Here is a 20,070-nt window from a genome sequence, read left to right as displayed (position 1 = left end):
TCAGAAAACTCCCTTCACATTTCTTAGATCATGAGCAACCGTGCCAATAGCTGTTTCATGGGAAGTGGGAAGGCAGGAGGGGGAATGTGTGTATGTTAGTTACTTTCCTCGTGTCAAAGAAGGAAGACTTTGGTTCATGGGTTTGGAAACGGCAGAAGTGTGAGGTGGCTGGTCACATCATGTCTGAAGTCAGGAAGCAGGAAGAGTCGAAAGCTGGGGCTCAGCTTGCTTTGTCCTTTTTATCAGTTGAAGAGCTTACCCAGTTGGGATGGTGCCACCCACATTTTGGGGTATAACTTCCATATTGGTTGCACCTCTCTGGAAATGCCTTCATGTGTTGCACCCTTCCCCCATGGGGTCTGTTGACTGCTTGTGACTAGGAGCTCCTAGCAAAAACACTTGTCCCCTCCTCCCAGTAAGGCCTGCGTGCAGGTTCCTATTTTCTGTCCATCCTTATTGTCTAAATGCTAATTCCTGGTTTTTGGCCCACCCTTTGCTGGAGGGCCCTGGGAACATAAGCTTCTGATCTTGGTGGTTTTCCACCATGCCTGCCATTTGGTATATAAGGCTCCACCCTAGTTAAAATAAACACCATTCTCAGCCGGGTGGTGGTGGCGCACGCCTTTAATCCCAGCACTCAGGAGGCAGAGGCAGGCGGATCTCTGTGAGTTCGAGGCTGGGCTGGACCGATAGCCTCCGAAACAACACAGAGAAACCCTGTCTTGTAAAAACCAAAAAAATAAAATAAAATAAAATAAAAAAATGCCATTCTCCTTGTGAGAATGAGCCACTGTCTGTCTTCACTTACATCCTTAGCTCTTCACTTGGATCCTTGTGAAGTATTGTAGCACCGTAACCATGAACAACAGCTGGCTACATTCATGAAAGCTCAAAGGTATGTCTCCTAGGTGATTCTAAATCCCATCAAACTGACAAACAAGAGTCACAAGATGTCTGTGACAAACGAGAAAGGAAGACCACAGAATGAGCATTTAGTGACTATCACAAAACAACCAGAAACACATGGAGAAGAGAAGGTGAAAAGAGGAAGAAAACAAAATGAAAAATAAAACAATGAGAAAGGGGCAGAGGGGAAAATTAGGGGTTTGTAAATGCTGAAAGATCAGAGAAAAGGGCAAGCCACAGCCAACTCTTACCTTGCTAACTCCTCAGCCAAAAGAGACCAAGTTCCTGTCTCCTCCCACCTTATATTCCTCTCTCTGCCCAGCCATATTACTTCCTGTCTGTCTGTACAGACCTCTGGATGTCTATGGCTAACTAGTGGCTAGCTCCACCCTCTGATCTTCAGGCAAGCTTTATTTGTTAGAGTATAAACAAAATATCACCACACTGGTCCTTCAAAACTAACTTGCATGGGGGGGTCGGTGTGTGCCCAAGCCCAAATTCTGAACCCCAAAATCACCAAGAGGCCCATTTCGATGCAAAAACAAAGAGTCTTTTATTGTAGATGTTTAACGAGCTAACCCCATTAGCTCAGGCCCTTTGCCCCGCCACCATGGCAGATGGCTGGAGAAAGACCACAAGCAACATCAAGGCAGGAATCTTAAAGAGCAGCGTAGGGGGAGTGTCTAGGGGTATGAAACAGTCTCAGGAGTGGTGCACTTCTAAGTTTGGACGACCTGCCCTGTGTTGATTGGTCAAGTGGTTGTTATGGCATCTGACCTCCTAGTGACCTCCTAGTGACCAAGATAGGAGCGGCAATGTCATGCAAGCACATGTTAGCCTGTCATGGCTGCTAAAACAGGGAGGCTGGTCACTACAGTCAGAAGAACACCCACCCATGTGTTTGCACCTTCACAACGACGTGACTCATATTTGCCATGCAAGAAAGGGCCCAGAGCACCATTTAGGTCACATTCTAGCCACTTGTGTCCTCTCACCCTTTTATCCGAATCCCAGAAGCACTTCGTGATGATTAGTCTTAATTGTCAAAATGATCGGATTAAAAGGCACTTAGGGGATTAGTTACATATGCCTTTGGGTAAACGCCAGTGAAGACTTCTCTAGAGACAATTAGATGACAAAGACATTGTCTCGATAGTGATTTGATTTGTTAGGGGACTCAAGTTTTGAACAGATGACTGGGAGAAGGTGGAACAATTGGAGGCGGGGCCTTGTTGGAAGAAGCAGGCTACAGAGGCAGGATCTTAAAGTTCTTGTCTCTGGCCCCTTCCTGTTTCTCTGCTCCACTTCTCGTCCACCATGTGGTGGGTGAACCGCTTCTTCCTCCTCTTGCTTTCTCCCACTGCTACAATCTTCCACCTCATAGTGCTGGCTAGTTTTATGTTGTCGTGACACAAGCTAGAGTCATCTAAAAGGAGGGAGCCTCGGCTGAGAAAATACCCCCTGAAGATCCAGCTGTAAGGCGTTTTCTTCATTAGTGATTGATGAGGATTCAGCCCATCATGGGTGGAGCCATTCCTGGGCTGGTGGTCCCCAGTTCTATAAGAAAGCAGGCTAAGCAAGCAGGAGCAAGTCAGTAAGCAGCACTCCAGCATGGCCTCCAGGTTCCTGCTCGGTTTGAGTTCCTGCCCTGACTTCTCTCAGTGGTGGACCGTTACCTGGAAGCATAAGCTGATAGAAACCCTTTCCTCCCCAAGTTGCTTTGGCCATGGTGTTCCATCGCATCAATAGTAACCCTATCTAGGACACACTCACCGTTGGCCCAAGATCAACTAAGTCAAAGGCCACGAACTAACATCTCAGAAACCATAAGCAAAACAAATTTTTCTGTTTGTATGCTGCTCTCTCAAGTATTTCAATCATCATTATGCAAAACTACCTAACACACGCTGCCACTGAGTTACAGTGGATTGCTGCTGTACCCTACCAATTGATCTCATAACTCGATAATCCTGGCAAAACCCAGCTCTGGCCACCAGGTCATTAGATAGTCTGACACTGCAAGGCCTAGGAACGGAAAAGCATCTCTTTTTTGAATGGTATGTCATTCTCTGTTAGATGAACGGAGCTTGAGCCAGAACCCTGGAAACATTTGTTGTGATGTTTTCTGAGAGTTTGTCATGCATTCTTGGTGACATCTTTTCCTATTTCCAGCACTTCCCATACCATCACGTACAGGGTGTATGACCCAAACAGGGCTGCTCTCACTAATCCAAACCTGCTGCAGATTGCCTCCTCTCTCAGAGACCCAAATAAGCCAGGAAGACTCCATTTCCATGTCATTCAGCAAATGGGTCAAAGCAGTATTTCTACACATAGACTACCTGTTCCCAAGAACCAAATGTTTGATTACTTCTTAGCAGCAAGAAGATTTGTTTAAAAAAAAAAAAAGATTTGTTCATCACTTGGGGGCAGGGCTAGCATTTCTCTGAAACAGTAGATCCTTGGATATTAAACATTATATTCTATCTGATGGAAAGCAAGTATCTTAAGCAAAGTCCTGAAGAACTTGTCACTTATTGATCATCAGTCCAATTAACATGTCTCTGATAAATTGTGCTGATAGCATTCTGAAGAATTCCTAGTTGGTCCTTGTCCCCTCAAGCTATGTAAGAGAAATAACTTCTGTAAACAAAGGGAGAGTTAGCATTAACAGAAGGAAAATGATCGTTTCTTCATGGCCAGAAAGCTCAGGGGAATCTGGAGCTTCCTGCCTCCAGTGTATTAATTCAGATGCAGATGCCTCCAGCCCCAGTCACAGGGAACCACTTCTTCTGACTGACCTCCACACCACAAACTCAATCCAGGCTCCCCTTCTTCAGGCTCCCCTTCCATTTAAATCCTAGATCTGATAGCCATTTCTGCCCCCTGGCTATAGGAGATAAGAAACCCTTTAGAGGCTGCCAAGGAAGCCCCCTGGTGACTGATTAATCAGCCTCGGATTTTCACTGTCTTTTTCTCCAACTGCATCAATAGCCCCCAGCCAGAGCCATCCAAGCCACCATTACTGTGTTTCCTGTTTCCCTCAAGTCTACCAAACACCTTCCAGACAGTCCTTGCCAGTGCACTCCCTTCCACAGCACCCCGAGGCAGTTTGTCCTAGTTTGAACTTTAAAAACAGGACCTCGGTGGCCTATCTGAGCTGCCAGGATTCCACCTACCAGCAGTGGCTTGTACTGCCGGGACACAGGTGGGGCACCCAATTCGAAAACCCCATTTTGTATTCTGCTTGCTAGAATCACTCCTGCCAGGAACTCAACTTTCCTAGGAAATAAACTCTGTCCCCAAGACTTCTTTGGGAAGAAGCCTCATCTGCCTCCAAGGGAAATGAAGAAACAGGACTGAGAGGGAAAAGAAACCCAATTGATGTGGTCACTTTGCAGAGGGCTTGGCAATTGAGCTATCCTTTCAGCGTTGAGGCAAGAAGGCCAGGCATTTTTACCCTCTGAACAATGTGCTGTTCAATGTATGAGGCCTAAGAAGCTCACACTCCTGGCAGCTGCAGAAAAGAGAGCTCTGGTCATGAAGAAGGGCCCAGAGTAGCAGCAGAGCACAGCTCCCAATGGTTTAGAGGGAAGAGAGGGCGGGGCTGTTATCCCAGAATAAGAGCTTCGAGAACAGATCAACCGGAGGTAATGGGTTGGTTTGGCTCTGATCCCAGTCCATGCAAGCCAATTGCAAAAAAGGAATCTTTGAGATAATTAGAGAAAAGTTCATGCAGACTTCGCATTGGCTCATGTTACAGAATTCAGCATTGCTGTTGTCCCAGGTGATGATGTCAGAGCAGCTAAGGAAAGAGAGCCTTTGCCTACTCGGAATGCAGGTGAAACGGCGTGATGTCTTGAAATGATTCAGGGAAGTGCTGGAGGGAAGATGTTTAAAGATTGATTTAAGGGCTAGAAAGATGGTTAAGAGCAGAGGACCCAAGTTCAATCCCCAATACACACATCAATTAGCTCACAATTGCCTGTAAGTCCAGTCCTGTAAGATCCAATGACTTAGGCCTCCTCAGGCAATTACACTCATGTACACACACACACACACACACACACACACACACACACACACACACACGGGGGGGGGGTGTAAAAATAAACCGTTTTTAAAGATTAAGTATTGATAATTATTGGCGTTGAATGACAAGAGATAAATGTTTATTCTGACATTGTCTTTATGTTTTCTTAAAATTTCTGTACAAATGGTGGTTTATACCTGTAACCCACATACCTGAGAGGCTGAGGTAAGAGGATTCTCTAAGTTCAGGGGCAACCTTGGTTGCTTACTGAGACCTTGTCTCAAGACTTTTTTTTTTAACTTGAAGATATGTAATTGGTCAGGCATGGTGGCACACACCTTTAATCCCAAGCACTCAGGAGGCAGAAGTAGATGAATCTCTGTGAGTTTGAACTCACTCTACATAGTGAGTTCCAGGACAGCCAGGGCTTTGTAGAGAGGCCCCATCTCAAACAATAATAAAAAAAATAATAATGATGACATATGATTACTAATTGTGGCATGTTGCTAACCATTCCTTATAAGTGCCACAAAACCTACTGTTGCCACTCAAGTCCCCAGTTCCTTTCCGTGGTCTTTCCAAAGACAGAAAACTATACCTCAATTTAAAACACTAGATATTAATTTCAAAGAGAGTCAACTTTGTAAAATGCAACGGGAACCCTTAAAAGCTGTTTAAATGGCAGAGATCTCTTTTTTTCTTGTATATGCTCAATAAATTATACTCAGAGCCTAGCACATGATTCATCTCAGGGTGAGTGATGAAGAAATGTCTCTGGAAATTAAAACGACAGAAATATTCCCTGGACTCCCCTTGTCACCATCCACCACTCCCTTAGTTTATTTCCAAGCTTTAGAGTCTCTGTATTCCACTTCAGGCTCTGTGGACCAGGGTCATGAGTTTCCCCGGCTTGATTTGGCCCTGTGTGAGCACCTTCATGTGTAACTATTATTCTTATTGATATTATCAATACACGCCCCCTCCAAGAGGGTGCTCCACAGTAGACAAGAACATAATCTGTAAAATGTGCTTCGGAGAAAGCAGGAAGTTGAAGAGGGGAAAGCTGAGCTCCGGGGCAACAGGGTAGAGAAACAGTGAGGGAGGGAGAGAAGGGAGTCAGGCAGATCCAAAAGCCCCCGAGGACTCGTGGGAAAAAGTGTCAGACTTCTGGCCAGGAACTGAAATGTGCGTCGGCAAAATACAGATAGCCACGCAACTGACCACTCCAACCTCCCAGCATCCTTTCTCTGGGCTCCTTAAGAGCTGTCCTCCCACACATCGCCCCCACCCCTTCCCCCAGCAAAGTCCAAAATCAGCAATCAGTGTTGACATCAATGTGCAAAGGGCTTACAGCCCCAGGTAAAACAAAAGACTCCTGCGGAAAAAGGCAAATGAGAAAAGAACCCAAAGAAAGATCGGGATGGAAAAATAAACACAGGCAAGACAAACATCCACAGAGAGGAGAAGGAGGAAAACCAAGAAGACAAGATCAGCCAGAAAAAATAAGAACAAAAACAAGGAGGAAAGCCAAGAAAGGGGAGGAGGGGTGAAGGCGATGACTAAAGTAAAATACAGGCATAAACCCTCGGAACAAAACTGGAGAGGAGAGACCGAATGAGCAGGGGCACAGGCCTAAGCACTTCTGAGTATGCTGACTCAGATAATCTTCGTACCAATGCCCCAAAGTAGATACTGCTCTTTTCCTGAGTGAAAACGGAGGCTTACCAAGTTATGTTACAGGCAGGTCTACGTGATTTTAAAAGGGTTGCTGGCACACACCTGCAATCCCAGCACTCAGGAGGCTGAGGCAGGAGGATCGTGAGTTCAAGACCAGCCTAGACTATTTAGTGAAACCCTCAAAAACAAAGGAAGCAAAGGTAGAGCTGAGTCTAAATACAGCTCTGCAAAATTCCCAAATTTACTGTCTCTTGCAGTTTGCCCTGGATTTGAAAAATATGACTTCTAATCTTAGATGATTATATTCCTTAATACTAATAATCATATGCACAACTATTTCTTAATTTTATATTGTGTTGAGATCAAACTCAGAGCCTCATGCATGCTAAGCACTGAGTGTGCTACACACTCAATCCTTGAATAATTTCTTGAAATTACTCCTGAAAGTTTTTATTTCATCGTCATCATCATCATTATTACTATTACTATTTTATGTCTATGGATGTTTTGCCTGCATGTATGTCTGTGTGCCACTTGTGGGCCCAATAACCATGGAGGCCAGAAGAGGGCATCAGATCCCCTAGAACTAGAGTTACCATGGCTATTAGTTACCATGTTGGTGCTGAGAAACAAACCCAGGTCATCTGCAAGAACAGCCAGTATTCATAACCACTGAGCTATCTTTCCAGGTCCTGTTTTTATTTCTTTAAAACCGCTATCCTCCTCTTCACACTGGACCTCCCACTGTCAATCTCTTCTATGTGGACATGCCACCTAGCTATGTCCAAGCAGCTAAGGGAAAAAGAGACAACTCTAGCTTTCTACTCGTGTGATTCTGAGTGTGTGTGTGTGTGTGTGTGTGTGTGTGTGTGTGTGTGTGTGTATAATTAAAATGAAAATTTTCCTGGAACTGATTTTTAAAGGCTAAAGTGGGAAGAGTCCAAGTTACCATGTGAGGGAGACTACCTCCAGTATAAAATATCTCTTTAGTGCTGGAGAGGTGGCTCAGCAATTAAGAGCACTGGATGCTCTTCCAAAGGACCTGGGTTCAATTCCCAGCACCCACATGACAGCTGACAACTGACTATAATTGTAGTCCCATGGGAGCCAATGTCTTATTGTGGTGTGCAGACAAAAACATACATGCATACAAAACACAATCACATACATACATACATACATGCATACATACATACATGTGAATCTTTAAGAAGAAAGAGAGAAAGGAAATATCTATAAAGTTCATGGCAAAAGTAAAATGGCTAGTTGTGTGTGTATCTGATGTGTGTTGAGGGCCCTGAGTAGCATATCTCTTATATCTGGATTAAATCATAAGCTCCAAGTGAGCAGAGACCATGTACTATATGTTTATCTTATACAAAATAACACACTGTCTTAAATCCCAAAACTATACTAAGATCAGTCAAATAACAGAACCAGTACCAGGTCTGACCTCGTGAGTTAGGCTTATACTAAGATCTTCCTTTTCAGCTGGGTGGTGGTGGCACACACCTTTAACCCCAGCAGAGGCAGGCAGATCTCTTGAGTCTAGCCTGGTCTACACAGTGAGTTCCAGGACAGCCAGAGCTACACAGAGAATCCCTGTCTCAGGAGTGGGGTGAGGGAAATACTCCTCTTGAGCTAGAAATGTAGTTCAATGGTAAAGTGTCTGCCTACTAAGTATGAGGCCCTGATTAGATCCTTGGCATCAAAACAAAGAGAAAGACGAAAAGAGAAATCAGGGTGTGATACCCAAGTTCCAGAGATAATCTTTTCCAGCATGGGAGGTGTCAGATGTTCAGGAGCAATCAGAGAGAAGCACTAGCCCCTCAGGTGCCAGCCCTGCCCACCCACCCTCACCCCCATGCACCCTCACCCCCCACCCTACCACCCCACCCCCTCACCTCACCACCCCACCACCCGGGGTTTTTGCTGCATTATCTCTTATGTTTCTTCTCTTGTTCAGATTCTCACCTCCTAGATTCCACACTTAGGGGTGCCGCCTGCGTGTTCCAGGATTTTCTTCAGCCAGTGACTGTTGAGATACAAAGAAGTTCTTCCCCTTCAACATGACTTTACAGGCCCCTCAGATTTACTGGCTGCGCTCTGAACACCGTGTTGATCTTCCTGGTTCATAAAGCCAAGCAGAGTGTCTGCTTGCCAGACAGGTGTATTTGTTTTTTGAATGATAAGGATACTCACTTGCTCTGTTTAGGTTAATAATAAGCACTTCAGAAATCCTTCTAAGTCTGAAAGCGGAAAGAATTTAAAAACAAAACAAAATAAAAAATAAAACACTTCAGCAGCGAAGTCTGTTAATGGAGTCCTTGTCCTCAGAGAACATGGGGTCTTGGGCCAAAGTTGGGTGCTTGCTGGCTGACCCTGCTGGCTAGCACACCCTGTAGAATATTGCCTTTGAAAACCCTCTCCCATCCAAAGAACCCTCAAATTATGTTTAATGGGTAGTTCCACAGTGAGGAGAAAACAAATAATAAACACAAGTGCGGTGGCCCCAAAGATACCAGGGAGTCTGCAGCAAGAGGGAGGGGTATCCTCCCTTCAGCCTAGCGGCCTCTGGGAGGGGACTTCAGTGAACCCTGAAACAGCAACCAGGGAAAGCAAGTTTGGCAAAGGACAATTGCAAAGAACTGCAGAGAACAGTCGTGATTGTCCTTGAAGTCTACTAAAGACCCTGCGTGGCAAATGAGAAAGCTCACAATGGGACATGAGTTCAAGTCACTTTCACAGCCTTCTGTCTTGGTTATCAAAGCTTCTGTAGATGACATCCAGGGTCAAGTTGTCACAGCACTGAAAGATGGGGTCCAGCAGCCCAGGAGGCAGCCTCCTGCTGGACTCGGGTGCTGTCCTCCTGCTGGACACGGGTGCCGTCCTCCCGCTGGACTCGTGTGCTGTCCTCCCGCTGGACTCGCGTGCTGTCCTCTCGCTGGACTCGGGTGCTATCCTCCCGCTGGACTCGGGTGCTGTCCTCCCGCTAGACTTGCCTGCTGTCCTCCCGCTGGACTTGCCTGCTATCCTCCCGCTGGACTCGGGCGCTGTCCTCCCGCTGGACTTGCCTGCTGTCCTCCTGCTGGATTCGGGCGCTGTCCTCCCGCTGGACTCGGGTGCTGTCCTCCCGCTGGACTCGGGCGCTGTCCTCCCGCTGGACTCGGGTGCTGTCCTCCCACTGGACTCGGGTGCTGTCCTCCCGCTGGACTTGCCTGCTGTCTTCCCGCTGGACTCGGGCGCTGTCCTCCCGCTGGACTCGGGTGCTGTCCTCCCGCTGGACTCATGTTGAGTGAGCTTAAGTTTCTAGCCTGAGTTCTACCCTTAACTCTTTTTCTTTTACTTAGTTTTTATTCATAATCATAAACTTAACTCTGCAATCCAGCTAGACTTGGAGGGCAATGAGGAAAATATGGAACCCGAAGAGCAGAGATTACAGGGCATTGCCAGCAGATGGGGGCGGTGGTGGGGATGCTCTCCTGAGCTACAGAAGGAATGGTCCAGTGGGTAAGAAGTCCACAAGTCAGAAGAATTAGAGTTGCCCATAGTCGGAAATGGCGATCTTCTTGCTGGTCTTGCCGTTCCTGGACCCGAAACGCTCCATAGCTTCCACAATGTTCATGCCTTCTTTCACCTTCCCAAAGACCACGTCTGCCATCCTGCCACTCGGTCTTGGCGGTGCAGAAAAAAACTGAGAACCATTTGTGTTTAGTCCAGCATTTGCCATGGACAAGATGCCAGGACCTGGATACTTCAGGATGAAGTTCTCATCCTCAAACTTCTCTCCGTAGATGGACCTGCCGCCAGTGCCATTATGGCGTGTGAAGTTACCACCCTGGCACATGAATCCTGGGATAATTCTGTGAAAGGAGGAACCCTTGTATCCAAATCCTTTCTCTCCAGTGCTCAGAGCGCGAAAGTTTTCTGCTGTTTTTGGAACTTTGTAAATAGCTCGAAGGAGATTCGGCCCAAGGGTTAGCCATCGTGCCACTGTCCCCTGTCTCCTCTTCCTGCAGCCAGGGTCAACCCCACCATGTTCTTCCACATCGCTACCGGTAACTCTTAATCAAGCCCATTGTTGTTGAGTTTCTCTCTCCCACCATACAAAGGTGGAAAGAGACTTGCCTGGGCTGCAATCTGATGAGCCTGCAAACCACTAGCTGCACGCTGACCCCTTCTGAGCTCTTGTGCTGAGGTTATCTTAGTGGAAGAGGCACAGCTTAGCCCCATCTCAGTCTCCTGAGATTTCTGGAAGCTGGCACTCAGCACTGGCCTGCAGTGATGGCTTGACTCCTTTATTGAGTAAAACTTGTGAAACTTTGACCACACACACACACACACACACACACACACACACACATGCGCACACACACACACACACATGCGCGCGCGCACACCAGCTCTTTCTCTGACCTAAGCATGAAAGAGTGAAAGAGTATCGTGTATCTTAATGAAGGTTATCACCCCAGTGATGAAACACCATGACTAAAAGCAACTCGGTAGGGCAAGTCTTTATTTCCCTCATATTTCTGTGTAACAGTTCATCATTGAAAGCGGTCAGGACAGGAACCTGGCGGCAGGAGCCGATGCAAAGGCCATGGAGGATTACTGCTCCTCATGATTTGTTCAGCCTGCTTCTTATAGAACCCAGGACCACCAGCCTAGGGATGCCCCCCAACAATGGTGGGGCCCTCTGCTATCAATCACTGATGAAAAAATGCCCTACGAGCCTGTCTGCCTATAGCTTGATATTATCGAGCCATTTTTTTCAACTGGGACTCCCTTCTCTCAGATGACTCTAGCTTGTGTCAAGTTGTTGACATAGAAACTAGCCAACACAGCTTGCTTTGTTTCTCTTTGTGACTGCCCCTTCAGGTTTTTTGGAGTCTCTGCAAATCAAACTAATCCTTCTGCCCCCATTTGTTTTGCTTTGTGTTTGGAGACAAGCCACACTGTATAGTCAGGAAATTGCAATCTGTCTGTCTCCACTTCTCTAGTGCTGCGGATAATGGGCTGATGTCACCACACCTGTCTCACATGGTGTCCTCTTTAAGGATGATATGTAGTCATTCCCTGCCTCTTAGGTTCCTCCTGCCTGGCTTTTCTCTATAAATCATCACTCCCCCCCCCATCCAATATTTCTTTAAACCATGTGATGGTCTAATTAACCATCTAAATATGCTCAGTTTATTCAGGGGTGAAGAACCTGCCACCTACTTACATAGCTCAGAGTCAGATTCACAAATAAATAAGGTATACGCATAAGTGTATACACATATGTGTACCTCATACACATAATTATATGAATGGCTATATATATGAAAGATAAGGTAAAATGAGTAAACTTTGAAACTTAATGGAAAAGTTACATAGTCATTATTTCATTCTTTGTCTGCTAAAACTTTTCATAATTAAAAATCTGGAAGAACAAATCAGAGAAAAAAGAGATTTAAAGATGAAAGGAAGGAAAGAAAGAAACTAAGTGTGCTGGCACATGCCTGTAATCCCAGCACTTGGAAGTTGGAGGCCAGAACATCAGGAGTTAAAGAGCAGCTTGAGCTACATGGGGGGGACTAGAGAGAGAGGAGGGAGGCAGGTTGCTTCCTTAAGACAGACCTGAGATATATAGTGTTTAGCCTATTTGCTTCTTCAAAGGCCACTAATGGTCATAGGTAACAATATCCTACATTTTTCCTAAGGACATGGTCTCACTATGTATCTCAGGCTTTCTTACAGCTCTCTATGTAGACCAGTGGCCTCAAATCTGTAGATATCCTCCTGCTGCTGCTGGGATTAAAGGTGTACATCTCCATGCCAACAACATTACATTCTCTTCATTATTTATTTTATGAGTTTGGGTGTTTTATCTGTATGGATATCTATCTGTCTGTGCATCATTGTGTGCCTGGTGCCCACAGAGGTCAGAAGGGTTTGTTGGATGCCCCAGAACTTGAGTTATAAATGATTGTGAGTTACACATGTGGGTGCTGGGAATCAAACCTGGGTCCTCTGGAAGAGCAGCCAGGGCTCTTAACCACTGAGTCATTTCTTCATCCTAAAGCAACATTACATATTAAAATGCTCATATACAGTTATTGTCAGCTACACAACTGTACTGCCAAATCGAACTCTAGTCTCACTGAACCTTCACTGAGAATTTTTGTTTCAACCATTCCCTAAAATTTAGCTGTGACACCCTTGTGGGCCATGCTTACCTCTGGTTTACAGCCAAGGTCTTGTCTTGGCATGAGCATGTGAAGTTACAGGGGCTCTAGTGTTAAGATACTTAAGGCGGGTTTTGCTTTTCAGATTTAGTTTGTGTTTACTTCTTTGTGTGTGTGTGAATATCATGGCATGGGGGGGGGGAGACAGAGGACAACTTAGGAGAGTCACCTCTCTCCTTCTACCTTGTGAATCAGGGAAATGAAACTCAGGTGGCCAGACTTGGAGGCAAGTGCCTTCACCCACTGAGCCACCTCTCCAGCCCACTCAAGGTCCAAGGAATTCTGCCTGGATGATCCAATTTGGCCACCCAACCCTCACCATCCTGTGGGATGTCATGCGTTGTTACAGTTCCAGCCATTATACTATGTGTGACAACTTGGCAATTTGCTGGCTGTATCATCTGGATAAGTACTTATTTTCCCTCCTCAGATGAACATTTCCTCTTAAGCCTTCATCCTCTCTTTCTCTCCTTTTCTATTGCTAGGAATCACACCCAGGGCCTCACAGCACTGGGCAAGTGTTCACCACCGAGCTGCATCTCAAGTCCCTGCCCACTGAAATTTAGCTCCTTTTCCTCCTGTCTTGAAGGCAGGCATGAGGTGGCAGTAATTTCCAAAAGAAGAATGACAACAAAGCAAGTTCTGAGTGTTTGGTTGGAATACCTGTTGAGATAAACACTGTAAGACCAGAACCACATAGAAGAGCTTTGACCAAAGTTGACTATAGCTAAGGCATAGCCAACTGATATGGACATGGCCACCATTGGAAGGCATGGTCTTGGCATAGCAAGTGTCAGCATCACACCAAACTCTGAAGAAGCCCTAGAATTGGTACTGTCCACAAGCTATCAAGGGCATCAGCTTGTCACATTTCTCAAAACGCAACAACAGATGACTCTTATGTTCTGAGCTTGACTACCTTTTTTTCCTCCAAATCTTTAATACTACAAATAAAACAAACAAACAAATAAGGTGTTTTCATGGGTCTGGTGTTTATGTATTTATTTTAGATCATTGGGTGATGTTCTTCCTTCAGACTAGTCAACGTTACTACCTCTACCTCTAGAGAGCAACCCAAATATTGGGTCAAAAGAATTGAATATTGCCTGTGAATCCTAGTAATCACAGCCATGAAATTTTTCAAGAAACAAATCTTCCCATGGTCTGTAGAAATGTCTAGAGACTCTGGGAGAAAGAATGCTGGCCTTTGTGTCAGACAGGGAGACAAAGAAAAGAACATGATTTGTTCTCCCCAATGTCCAGAGAACAGTTTGAGTAAATATGTTTCAGACAGTAACTCTGTAGATAAAAATCCCTCACCTTTGGCATTATTGAAGTACACACCAAGACAGAATAAATTTCCTCTACCCTTAGTCCCCAGGCCTCAGCTTTGTACTGGGCCCCAAAATATTTTGTGTTTTTGGAAACCCCAAACCATGCAAAACTCAATAGGTCTGGTGTTTGAATGTATGAATAAAACAAGCCAAGTTTCCATCTGACCTTGGCTGACCTTGAAACCAATCTTTCTTCCAGTGCTAGCCCAGTCAAGAGTGAAGCTTGTGGTTTCATCTCGTTTTACCACAAGACTTTGTGATGAAACACTAAAAAAACCCACTGAGATTTCTGCTTCCATTCCCGTCTTGTTTCAAGTTCCTTTTCCAGAACCTGGTGAGTTCTATGGTCTATGACCACATAGCTCTGTGATTTCTATTCCACAGAAGAGAAACAAACTTCTGCTCAGTGATGAAAACACAGAGAGAAACATAGCCAGGCTTGGTGGCTGGTGCTTGTAATACCAGCACTTGGGAGGCAGAACCAAGAGGATTACATTGTGAGTATGAGGTCAGCCTGGGATAAATAGTGATACCCTGTCTCAACCTGCCACCCCCCTCCACACATGCACAAAAAGAAATGTAGATAGTGTTACTAAAAATCACATATCCAACACAAACCATTTAAAAGACACCGTTTAAAAAATTGCTGGGGGTTGGTATTATGAGTAGTGAATCTGGGAGAAGGGAATTCAAGAACTGACAAATTTTACCCCAGAGTAAAAGTACAAGAAGTATAAAATTGGAAGATAACTGAGAGATGTCAGACACAAAGAGAAAGTGAGGATTTCACCTTCTGTGGAGTAACTCCGCATTTCCAACTCTGGAATAAGGAATATTTATCCCAGCAGAGGCTTTTGTGAATTATGCATTATGTTTTTTTTCAGGGAACAGGAAGTCATAGCAGGAAAAAGGCACACCACCAATCACAAGAACATTCTAGAAGCAGAAAATCAGTCTCATCACGTTAAACGTGTGTGATAAAAACATTACACCCAGTGATCTTGTAGGGAACAACTCCTGGTGCTGTAGAATTTCTGCAAAACTGATTGACACATGGAATGGATGGGGGAGGTAGAGAGACTTGCCTAGCATGTGCAAGGAAGGCTCCCTGTCTGCTCCCTACTACCAAAGGGAAAGGAAGAGAGACACTACCACAGGAAGGAACAGCTGTGGTGTCCCATGCCTGTAATGCCAGTACTCCGGAAGCAAAGGAAGTAGAAGGAATGTCTTAGTTAGGGTTTCTATTGCTGTGATGAGACACCAGGACCATGGCATCTCTTATAAAGGGAAACATTTAATTAGGCTTGCTTACTGTTCAGAGGTTTAGCCCATTATCATCATGGCAGGAAGCATGGCAGCATGCAGGCAGACATGGTGCTGGAGAAAGAGCTGAGAGTTCTTACATCTTGACTCACAGGCAACAGGAAGTGGTCTGTCTCATTGGTGGAGGCTTGAGGATATTTGAGACCTTAAGGCCCGCCTCCACAGTAGCACAATTCCTCCAGCAAGGTCACACCTACTCCAACAAAGCTTCACCTCCTAACAGTGCCACTCCTTATTAGTTTATGGGGTCCATTTATATTCAAACTACTACAATGGATTTAGAGTTCAAAGCTAGCCCAAGCTACACAGCAAAACCTTTTCAAAAAACAAAACAGAACAAATACATAAACAACAACAACAAAAATTAGGAGAAAACTAGCCGGGCGTTGGTGGCACACGCCTTTAATCCCAGCACTCGGGAGGCAGAGGCAGGAAGATAGCTGTGAGTTCGAGACCAGCCTGGTCTACAAAGCGAGTTCCAGGATGGGCTCCAAAGCCACAGAGAAACCCTGTCTCAAAAAAAAGAGAAAAAAGGAGAAAACTGAAGACTTCCCTTTTCCAGGGCCCACCCACAGTGCTACATTTTTTCATGTCCTCCTAGGGGCTAGTCTGGTAAAACCTTCATGAAGTTTTCCCCTTACAGTCTGTTTCTTCCTTCTTAGCCTCAATGGAAATTTTGAGTTGACCAATGAGCCTTGATTCCTGTGTCTGGTGGATTGCCCATAGGCTACAGGTTATGTTATCTCTGCAGAGCTTGTAGCAAAATAGAACACACCTTCCTCAAGTACCAGCTGGGACCGCGGCTCCAAAAGCAAGATTCCAAGACAAGATTACATGTTTGGCATTGAAGCCAACACATGGTCACAACAAAGGGGCCACTAATGTTCTACTCTTATGTAAAATACATGTACAGGCTCTCTACGGTAAGAAGCCACCCACCAATCGCCTATGTCACTAATGTATAAAACTCAGTGAGCTCATAAGATAGAGGACTATTTACTGGCTCCTTGGCACTGGTGCGATTATAAACAATTGCTCAGTGGAATATTTTTGTATTTGAGTTTGTTTCCTGAATATGTTTTTATTATAAATCTGCACGCTTACCCAAAGACCACATTACTCACTAGGATTTACAGCTGTCCTTGTGACCTGCTCCTTGGGCACTTTCCCATTAAAAAGGACAAATTGGAGACGCAGTAAAGGTTTTGGGTATCCAGCAGGGGGCACTCACAGGCAAGGCTACAGGGAGTTTTCACTGCTCACAAAACTTGGTTCATTAAAATTCTAGGAACATGCCTTCTTTGCTGGAGGAAAAGATGAATTTTATTTATCCTTAGTGTCTTAAGTGGAGCTTTGCTATTGAGTATGAGTAGGACTTTTTGCCCTTAATGTAATCCAAGAGTGGAGAAATTCCATACTGAAAATACGGTTTTATGAGCAATAGCAATCCAGCTGTCTGTTATCTCTTCCCCAATTGGTTGATGTTTGGAATTGGATTAAGAACTCACACAAAATCCACTTCACCAGTAAGAGTTAGGAACAAAACCCATCGGTGTCACCTGGATGTCTAGGATGAGCAAGACTTTAGATACCATCCCCAGCACTGTAAAAACCGAACAGGAAACTCTTGAACTGGTTCAGACTACTTGCTGCTCTGACAGAGGACCCAGGTTTAGTTTCCAGCATCCACGTGGTGGCCCACAACCATCGTAACTCCAGTTCCAAGTGATCTAACGCCCTCTTCTCACCTCTGGGTTCCAGGTACGCATGTGGCACACACACATACATGCAGACAACACACTCGTGCATAGACATTTCCTAAAATCTTTTTCTAAAAAGCCTCATGTGTTAAATTTGAATATTTTGAAAGCAAGTTAAAACTATTTTGGATAAGACTAAATTGAGCAAAGAAAAAAGTTTCGCTTTGTTTTGTTTTGTTTTTAAAGGCATCCTTAGCTGGCCGGTGGTGGTACACACCTTTAATCCCAGCACTTGGGAGGCAGAGGCAGGCGGATCTCTGTGAGTTCAAGACCAGCCTGGTCTACAGAGTGAGTTCCAGGACAGCCTCCAAAGCTACACAGGGAAACCCCGTCTCGAAAAACCAAAACCAAAACAAAACAAACAAACAAAAAATGACATCCTTTTGTGAAGAAGCTTTCTTTTCCTTTCTTCTTATTTATTTGTTTATTATTTATTTTGGCAGTTGGATTGGTGGGGGAAATAGCAGACAGGATCTCCCCATGTAGTCTAAGCTGATATGGAATCAAAATCCCTCTTTTGCCACCGAGGTCTGGGCTTACAGGCTATTTTAATATGGCAATAGTAGCCACAGTTTTTAATTAATAGTCCATAAAGGCCCACAGGGTGTTTTGTAAAAGGGGCGACAATCTCACAATCAATAGGCTATATTTAGAATTTATTTACCCTTGAGTCAAATGTACTAAATATTATTAATAATCCATGATCCTTGGACAACAAAATCAATCATTCTATTATTTTAGTAAAGTACATGGAAATACAGTAAGATTTTATCGGCTGTATACGAGTAGGCAAGCTAATACTGGCTGACTGTGTCGTTTACTAAGCACTTATACTATGAAAATCTGCAACATACAGCAATTTACTCATTAGCCCAATTGACTCCACTTTGCCAAGAAAGAAAAATGAAGTTTAGAAGCAGGTTTAAAAATAGATATAAACCTCATCTACTCATTATTTGGGTGTGAATAATAATAAAAACGTGGCTTAGACTTATGAGAACTGTCCCTTCAAAGCATGTGGACTGGACTGATTCTTTTTCTCTTCACTGTGATAAAATAGATGGCATGAAGCAACTTAGTGGAGGGGGTTATTTAGGCGTATGATTTGTGGATACAGTCAGGCGTGGCTGGGAAGGCACAGAGTCCAATTTGTGGTGTCAGGAGCCTGCTGCTGCTTGCCTACACCTCTAAAGAGAGGCCAAAGGCAATCAGGGAACTGGGGCAAGGGGAGACTATAGAGCCCCAAGGTCTATCCCTAGTAACCCACTTCCTCCAGGGAAGTTCCACTCGCAGCTCTAGACCTCCCCAAACAGCACGACCCAGCTAGGGGCCAAGTCTTCAAACGCGTGAGCCTTTGGGGCAGTGAGTGTATGTAAATCTTGCAAACTTACTATTACAGTTACTGTTGTTACTTTGCTTACTATGAGTACTATTTACTATTATTGCTATTATTACTATTTTGAGGTTATTTGCTCAGGATCACAGACAGTACATTACAAAGTCAGAATATCAACTGATGCCTATATGATTTCAAAACTTTAACTTACAGTCAGTAAAGGACGCTTTCACACGACTAAACCATGGAAACACTAACAAGAAACTAGAAACATGGACGTCCTCTTCTTTTTGCTGAAGGAGCACCCAAGGATAGTCTTCAGGCCACAGAAACGATCTCTTCCTTACAAACCCAAATGTACATATGAACAATGGTTTCCCCACCCATCTTGTGGGTAAAAATGACCTTTCATCTATTTGAACAAAATATATTATCTTAATGGTCATAAGATTGCATCCTTCTCAAGAGAAGAGGGCAAAGAACTAAAATTACTGGGGTGAGCAAGAACCTCAGCACTGAGCCAGCGTGACCACACCATAGAATGGAGAGCCAAGCCTTGAGCCTGGTTTGCCCAGTATCGGTGACATAACAACAGTACAAACCGTCATCTGGGAACATAAATCAAGACAATATCTCTGAATGAAAGCCTCGGTAAGATGGGGTGATGCTGAGCATTTTTGACATGCTCTTTCAAGTTCATCCACTAAGAAGTTCACGTGTGAAACTGTGTGTTAATAAACCCCCTGAAACCTCATTCCTAGTTTGTTTAAGTGTTTTGGGTTTCTGACTCTCAGGATTTCTCTGTGTGCCGGTATTTTTAAGCTATGATTTATTGAACACCTACTAAGGGCCAGACACTGTGCACATATGTCACATAATTAAATCTTTAAAAAAAATTTTTTTCGTTGTTGTTGTACGTGGCATTGAACCTAGGAACTCTTGCCTGTGAGGTGAGAACTCTGGAACTCTCAGTGTCTTTCTACTTCCTGTTTTGACACAGAGTCTCCGTAAGTTGCCAGGACTGACTTTGAGTTTGCAGTCCTTCCTCAGTCTCCCAAGTAGCTGGGATTATAGACCTGTACCACTGGCCCCATCATTCTTAGAACATTTACCCATCAAATGACTCTTCTAGACCAGACACTGGAACCCAGGAAGTAGTTGAAAGTATCCATGCATTAGATGAGGGGAAAACTCCAGGCATTTGTTTGAAGCCAACAAACTAAGTACCTTTTCCACAGACAGAAATTGCAGATGTTTTCAAGTCACAGTTTTTAAAACCACCTCAAAATATCTTTTATGCTCATCACTATTTAAAAATAACTCTTGATGCGTATTAGTCCAGTCAGTATTATTAAAATCTAGTTGTGCTGGGCAGTGGTGGCACACTCCTTTATTCCCAGCACTCGGAAGGCAGAGGCAGGTGAATCTCTGAGTTGGAGGCCAGCCTGGTCTACAGAGTGAATTCAAGGACAAC

The 20,070-nt window shown here is 44.5% G+C and overlaps 1 long non-coding RNA gene and 1 pseudogene across 1 annotated transcript; one reads left to right on the top strand and one right to left on the bottom strand.

Moving 5' to 3' along the window:
- Positions 1-3,184: 3,184 nt before the first annotated feature.
- LOC121139341 lies at positions 3,185-10,902 on the bottom strand (annotated as a pseudogene).
- A 3,671-nt stretch (positions 10,903-14,573) lies between these two features.
- On the top strand, positions 14,574-19,343 carry LOC121139474. Its single transcript, XR_005876430.1, has 3 exons — positions 14,574-14,674; positions 16,163-16,423; positions 18,810-19,343. It is a non-coding gene; the product is annotated as an uncharacterized LOC121139474 (long non-coding RNA).
- The last annotated feature ends 727 nt before the right edge of the window (positions 19,344-20,070 follow it).

Source organism: Mesocricetus auratus, unplaced genomic scaffold (genome assembly GCF_017639785.1).
Source record: "Mesocricetus auratus isolate SY011 unplaced genomic scaffold, BCM_Maur_2.0 Super-Scaffold_15014, whole genome shotgun sequence".
Taxonomy (NCBI): Eukaryota; Metazoa; Chordata; class Mammalia; order Rodentia; family Cricetidae; genus Mesocricetus; species Mesocricetus auratus.
The sequence above is the reverse complement of the archived record's forward strand: the minus strand, read 5'-3'. Positions and strand labels throughout refer to the sequence as shown.